Genomic DNA, 8,216 nt, shown 5'->3' with positions numbered 1-8,216 from the left:
AGAACAGGAGTGTTCCCTTCCTTAAGGGGACAGCTTTGGGACATTTCATGGTTCCAGTGTCTCCCATGGAAGAACGAGAAAATGGGGGGGGCACTGGACGCTCACCCGTATGCCTCTGTCTGTCTAGAGGTTGGTTTCTGGCACACATTTAGGTCACAGGGTTTCTACCGTAACTCAGTCTGATACAACAAGCATCCATGGAATGATAGAGGATTACTTCAATGATCATGTACAAATTGGCATGTTACATAGACCCTCTGAATACTGGGAGGAATAAATTTGGAGTCCCTTGTACAAACTCGCTATGGTGTAATTAAGCTGCCCACCCTCCTGTGTGCACATCTAAAGAGTGTTTAGCACCTTGTGAGTGATCAGCATAGGAGGAAAACTTAAGTTCATCAAAATGAACTACAAATTCCATGAGGAATATATTTGCCACCAATTACAAACTGTAATGGTGGATTCCAGTGGGGAAAAGCTAATATTGTTTGATATTAACAATGGATCTGAGGGTGATGATGAAGATGTTAACATCTTGAATTTTAAGGATGATTGACACTGTTGGCCTTCAGCCCATTGGTAGCTTGGTATAAACAAACCACCAATATGTTTGTTTTTTCTTTTGTAGGGCCCCAAACAAACCAAGCACTTCAGCCACAAAGTGATAGTCCCTGTTGCTGAACTGCTTGGTTTGTTAAACTGTGCAGGTTCTTTTTAATATAAAACATAAGGGTTGGTGGGAGGGTCCAAAGACAACTCCATTGTGCACCACTTTTCATTATGAGCCTTGCTATATTGGTGTAAAGAATACTAGCCTGTTAATCAAAGGTTCCCAAATATGGTCCTCAAGGCTCCCCAACAGTTCAGGTTTTAGAGATATCCATGGTTAAGCACAGGTGGTTAAATCAAATTGACTGATGTACTAATTAAGCCACCTGTGATCAACCATGGATATCTCTAAAACCTGAACTGTTGGGGAACCTTGAGGACCGCATTTGGGAACCTCTGTCATTACTCCATCTCCATTTACCTGTACTGGCCTCAGGCCTGTGATTTGCTGTTTGGAGTAAGTTTGATGGTGGTCTAGCTTTCTACTAGACGTTACTTCGGCAACCACACATGTGTTGGCATGAAACCTGAGATTTGCTGTTTGAAGAATGTTAGGAATATATATATTTTTTTCTAGGCTTTTACTTTAGCCTATTAGTTCTTCATTGATGAAAACATTCCATAGGGTTGTATAGTTTATTAAACTGCCATCCTGTCTGCCACTGCTGTGCCACTATGTTTTTTTTTATTGAGCTATATTCTTTTAAACTGCCATGTGTTTGTGCCGCTGATCAATTGCTTAGTCTATCCAGCCAGCTCACTGCAGCCTTTGGCCAAAATATGTGAAAACAATATTATGAGCTGTGATGTGGTCAAAATTTACTAGAAATGAATGTAATTGATGTTAATAATACTGAAGGAACGAAAACTGGTCCAAATGACATGATTTTGAGGGTGGTTTTGCCGAAACCAAAACACAACGATGATTTAGAACCAAAACGGGAGTCTCTAAATATATAGTACACTTCATAACACAGTTCCATGTAAAAACCACTAGATGGAAACCTTTACCCATCATTTGTGAGAATGTGCTGCCAAAATATTAACTTTCACTAACTCAGTGGAGAATTGTAATGTTAATAAATTTCTGTATAGTAATCATATAGTCAGAAAACCCAAACAATATTAAGGGGCCTATGTATCAAGCTTTTTTTTCATAAAATTATGTAGAAATTGATTTTATACTGCATAATTTTATGAATTATAGCTATGTACTATTGGCAGAATGCAGGAGATTTCACAGAAATCTCCGGGATAGTGCTAATTAGCACTGCAAATCACAGTTCACATTATTATCAATGTGGGCTATGATCTCAGCCCTACAGTATGTACCAAACTCCAAAAAGCAAAACTTTTAGGAGTTTGGCCCAAGTAGTTTACACATACATACCTACCCTCCCGGAATAGCCAGGAAGCTCCCGAATATCGGGTGGCACTCCCGGCCACCTGGAAAGGTGAACAAGTCTCCTGGGTGATAGGGTCTGCCTGCCGTGGCCACCCACTTCCCCAGTGAAGTGGGCAGCACAGGCAGCTGATGAAACAATTCTCGTTGAATTGCATCATCGTGGATCTACATAGCTGTAATCTCAGCATTGCATAGTGGGTGGCGGGGCTGCAATGACGCAATTGCGTTGTCACACCACCAGACCAGCCCACCTCCGCTGAGCCCCACCCCCGCAGTGCTGACTTGGTTACCACAAGGTCATCAAGTATGAGTTTATACCATCTTCAGATGGTGTAAATTGCTTTAAGTCAATAGAGGCTTACAATCAGGAGAGAGGTATTTCGACATATATGTCCTTTTGAGATCCAGAGGCTGCTTTATCATTACCTGGAGAAAAGGAAGTATAGCTTAGTAGGGGAAGCTTAAATGACCCCTATATGCTTTTGACTGTACCTTTTCTGTAAAAGGCCATATATGGCACGCAGCCATTTTTATGTGTGTTTTTTAAGTGAATTAAATTGTTTGATGGTTTTACACTATGTACAGTCAGGTCCATAAATATTGGGACATTGACAGAATTTTCATATTTTGGCCTCTATTAACCACCACAATGGCTTTGAAATGAAACAAACAAGATGTGCTTTAACTGCAGACTTTCAGATTTAATTTGAGGGTAATTAATTTGAGGGTCTGGAACGCATAGACATCGCCAGACGCTGGGTTTCATCCCTGGTGATGCTCTGCCAAGCCTCTACTGCAAATGTCTTCAGTTCCTGCTTGTTCTTGGGGCATTTTCCATTCAGTTTTGTCTTCATCAAGTGAAATGCACGCTCAGTCGGATTCAGGTCAGTGGATTGACTTGGCCATTGCATAACATTCCACTTTTTAGCCTTAAAAAACTCTTTAGTTGCTTTTGCAATATGCTTCGGGTCATTGTCCATCTGCACTGTGAAGCGCCGTCCAATGAGTTCTGAAGCATTTGACTGAATATGAGCATATAATATTGCCCAAAACACTTCAGAATTCATTCTGCTGCTTTTGTCAGCAGTCACATCATCAATAAATACAAGGGAACCAGTTCCATTGGCAGCCATACATGCCCACGCCATGACACTACCACCACCATGCTTCACTGATGAGGTGGTATGTTTTGGATCATGAGCAGTTCCTTTCCTTCTCCATACTCTTCTCTTCCCATCTGTCCATAGGATGTTGTTCCAGAATTGTAATGGCTTTTTTAGATGTTGTTTGGCAAACTCTAATCTGGTCTTTGTTTTTGTGGCTCACCAATGGTTTACATCTTGTGGTGAACTCTCTATATTCACTCTTGTGAAGTCTTCTCTTGATTGTTGACTTTGACACATATACACCTACCTCCTGGAGAGTGTTCTTGATTTGGCCAACTGTTGAGAAGGGGTTTTTCTTCACCAGGGAAATAATTCTTCTGTCAACCACAACAGTTGTTTTCCGTGGTCTTCCGGGTCTTTTGGTGTTGCTGAGCTCTCCGGTGCGTTCTTGCTGTTTAAGAATGTTCCAAACAGTTGATTTCGCCACACCTAATGTTTTTGCTATCTCTCTGATGGGTTTGTTTTGATTTTTCAGCCTAATGATGGCTTGCTTCACTGATAGTGACAGCTCTTTGGATCTCATATTGAGAGTCGACAGCAACTGATTCCAAATGCAAATGTCACACCTAGAATCAACTCCAGACCTTTTACCTGCTTAATTGATAATGAAATAACGACGGAATAGCCCACACCTGTCCATGAAATAGCTTTTGAGTGGATAGTCCCATTACTTTTGGCCCCTTAAAAAGTGGGAGGCACATATAGACCCTCAAATTAAATCTGAAAGTCTGCAGTTAAAGCACATCTTGTTTGTTTCATTTCAAAGCCATTGTGGTGGTGAATAGAGGCCAAAATATGAAAATTCTGTCAATGTCCCAATATTTATGGACCTGACTGTATGTGTTTTTTCCTCTGTTTTATATATCTGCATGAGGAAACACAGATTAGCATTGGATCCATGGTGTTGAAAACCTATATATGTTGACTGAATCAGGATTGGGCTGACTTTTATTATGACTTTTTTCTGGACGTGAAGTGGAACTACAAATGTGACTATATACAAAACATTTGTTCTTTCACTATTATATTTAGCCTGACCAAAAATTGGGCTTTGTTTATATCCTTGAGGGCTGAGCACTTGGACCTGTATGTTTTTTCAGTATAAGTTGTTCTTCAGTAGCCTTTGTAAGACCTGCCTCACATGTCTCTGATGTTCATCCATGGACTTCGAGAAGATGAGGATGTTGTCCATATAGACCACTGCAAAGACTCCCAAGTAATCCCTTAACACCTTATTGATGAAATCTTGAAAGACAGCTGGGGCATTGGAGAGGCCAAAGGGCATGACAAGATATTCAAAGTGTCCTGAATGGGTGTTAAATGCCGTCTTCCACTCGTCTCCTTCTCTGATGCGGATGAGGTTGGAAGCGCCTCTAACATCAATCTTCGAAAAGATGGAGGCCTCACGCAGTTGGTCAAAGAGCACAGAGATGAGTGGCAAGGGATAAGCGTTTTTGACTGTGATCTTGTTCAGTCCGCGGAAGTCAATGCAGGGTCGGAGAGATCTATCCTTCTTCTGGACAAAGAAAAACCCCGCTCCCACTGGGGATTTAGAAGGACGAATGAATCCCTTATCCAGAGCCTCTTGAATATATTCCTGCATGGCCTTATCTTCAGGAATAGATGATGCATATAATCTGCCCTTAGGAAGCCTGGCACCGGGCAATAAATTGATGGCGCAGTCGAAAGAACGGTGAGGCGGCAGAATGTCAGCCTTTTTTTTGGAAAAAACTTTAGCCAGATCATGGTAAGGAGCAGGAATGGATGAGGACTCGGCTGAGATGTTGGCAGCAAGACTAACTGGACGGGACAGACATCCGGAGAAGCAAGTCAATCCCCACCCAGAATTTCCCCAGTTTGCCACTGGATCACGGGGTTGTCTTTCTTCAGCCAGGGTAACTCCAGGACAACTGGAGCCAGCGGACACTGAAGGAGTAGGAATGACAGTTCCTCCCGATGCAGAGCTCCCATTGCAAAGTGCAATGAAGGGGTCAAACGAGTGGAAGCTTGGAAAGATTTGACCCAGCCAAACCAATAATCGACACAGGTGTGGATAAGGGTTCAGGTTCCAGACCCAAAGTCTTAAAAAAGGTTATGTCCATGAAATTCTCCACAGCTCCGCTATCAATGACTTGGTCATGAGGGAGAGAGATAACTGCGGAATTAAGGACAGAATTTTCCGGGGAGATGGATGCAAGGCCTAGATGTACCTCCCCTAGCTCATCTAGACCTTGCCTTTTCCCAACTTCAGTGGGAAAAGCTGAGCCACATGTCCTTTACCACCGCAGTACAGGCACAGATCCAACGCACGTCTCCTCCATTTCTCTTCGGCCGAAAGACGAAACGCTCCATGTTGCATTGGTTCCTCGGACTCGGGCTGCGCTAACCATAATGGAGAACGTGTAGGCAGAGACGGCAATTTCTTCTCCACACGACGTTCACAGAGCCAGCGGTCGATGCAAATAACCAGGTTCATGAGGTCATCCAGAGAACTAGGGGCAGGATACTGGACTAAGATATCCTTAATCTCGTCAGACAGCCTACAACGAAACTGGCTTTGCAAAGCTGGGTCATTCCAGCCGGAGTCGACCGCCCACCTCCGGAATTCTGTGCAGTAGTCCTCAGCGTCCTTGTTTTCCTGCTTCAGAGACCTGAGGCTAGCCTCTGCCATTGCTGTTTTATCCAGGTCATCGTAAAGGAGCCCTAAAGTGGCAAAGAATGCCTCGACCATCAGCAGTGTAAAGCTAGTTGAGGGAAGACCAAAGGCCCATGTTTGCGGGTCACCCTGTAACAAAGAGATAACTATCCCTACTTGTTGAGCTTCAGAACCCGAGGACCTAGGTCGGGGCCTAAAATAAAGCTTACAGCTCTCTTTGAAATTAAAGAAGCCCTTTCGATTACCTGAGAACCGATCAGGCAGATTTAGCTTAGGTTCTAACACAGTGGGACCTGAGGCGCCTCGGGTTTCTTCAACACGGAGGGAAAGCTCTTGGACTTTCTGCGTCAGAACCTGTATCTGTGCAGCTAAAATTTGAGCAGGATTTTGACTAGGCTCCATTATAGAAAATCACTATACCCAAAGAAAATATGTCTGGCCGGTGATAATGTTAGGGCACGTGCGTGACTCTTTGGAGCATAGTCCAGCTACAGCCTTGAGGGCTGGAGTTCTTGGCTGGATGCGGACGTATAACAGCTTTGTGAGCTGGAGGAAGACTTGACTTGTTGGGCCTAAAGGCCGTAGATGACGAAGCGACCTTTGGGCCATGCCATAGCCTTGAGGACTGGTATCACTTGGCTAATTGTGGCTAGTGGGCCGTGCTGCAGCATTGAGGGCTGGAATAACTTGACTGGATGCAGCCAGTGGGCTGTAGAATATGAAGTGGCCTCTGGGCCGTGCAGCAGCCTTGGGGGCTGGTATAAATTGGCCAGATGCAGCCTGTGGGCTGTTGAATATGAAGCAGCCACTGGGCTGTGTGCCGGCCTTGAGGGCCGGAGCAACTTGGCTAGATGCAGCAGAAGCCAAAAATAACAGAAGCAAAGTCACTGGTGTAGGAGCGCGGGACTGCGCACTGATGTTGCTGGAGTGCAACCTGTGCCGCCGGGTTGACACAAGCAGCTGATGCTATTGTGCGACCTGTGCTGCCGGGTTGACACAAGCAGCTGATGCTGTAGTGCGGCCTGTGCCGCCGGGTTGCCACAAGCAGCTGACGCTGCAGTGCGGCCTGTGCCACCTAGATTACACAAACGGCAGGTAGATAGTATGCAGGACTGTGCCACCTGGATGACACAAATGGCAGAACAACAATATACTATAGGAGGCAAGAATGCTGGAGCTCAACTGGAAGACAGGAGACAAAGCCAGAACCGGAAACACGAAAACTCTATCACCGGCATGGCGTGAAGGGCTGTCTGTAATTTAACAGATACAAGGTCCAATCAGAGGAAGCCCTGCAAGCCTCCCTAATGACAGACCAGTGTGCAGCTGGCCTGTGCACACTGACAAGACAATTAGTGAGCAGCTGATACTGCACACAGGCAGACAGTTAATTACTGAACACATGATCAGCACACAGACAGGATTAAATGCAAAGTGCTAGTAGCAGCTAAAGGCCCCCATACATCAGCAATTGATTGCAGCAATCGTGCAATTTGCAATCGATTGTGTATACAAATCTTTCCCTTTTTCAATCGATTGTGGCAAATCTGCAATCGATTGAAAAAGGGAAAGATTTTTATATACAATCGATTGCAAATTGCACGATTGCTGCAATCAATTGCTGATGTATGGGGGCCTTAAGACTGGGTATTGCAACCAAGATGATCTGCTAACCGCAGATCCTAACACATACTAGTCCTAACACATACTAGATCTGAGACTGAGAAAACGTTACCATGGCTTAATCACTTTAACCCGATGAGTAAGGGGATTAGCAGGCTGTCCAAGGGTTTGTGGCCCATTGTGCAGTCTGATGATACACTGAATTTGAAGGAAACATGCAACATGCATCATGTTATACCAGGCGCTGCAACATTGAAGATTTTGTCATGAAAATGGATGTTACCGGTTTAGGTTCTGGTGTGGCTGCTACCTCTAACTTTTTTGTCCCTTAAGCCAGGATGCTTTAGGTGTCTTAACTGTTTAACATGTCGGTACATGAACATTGGTACAGAATTCAGACATCCATATAGCGGGAAACGTTTAGCAATCAGGTATAGACTAACATGTTTAACGAAGTTTGTAGTATACCTGATCACGTGTCCGTGTGGACTCACTTATGTGGGTAAGACTGGGCGTACCATTCGTGAAAGAATGGCGATACATCGCTCAGCCATTAAGTCGACATTTGAAAATGGACATAGTGACTAATCGGTTTCTAGGCACTTTTTAAAAGCAGGGCATGGTTTGTCTACCCTGCGGTTTATCCTGATAGATCACGTTCCCAATTCTATTCGTCGGGGTGATTGTGCCGGCAAACTTTTATATTGTGAGGCACAATGGATCCATAGGCTGGGTACTTTATCACCTAACGGGCTCA

Source organism: Taudactylus pleione, unplaced genomic scaffold (assembly GCF_031769625.1).
Source record: "Taudactylus pleione unplaced genomic scaffold, aTauple2 ptg000609l, whole genome shotgun sequence".
NCBI classification, from domain to species: Eukaryota; Metazoa; Chordata; class Amphibia; order Anura; family Myobatrachidae; genus Taudactylus; species Taudactylus pleione.
Note: the sequence above shows the minus strand (reverse complement) of the source record.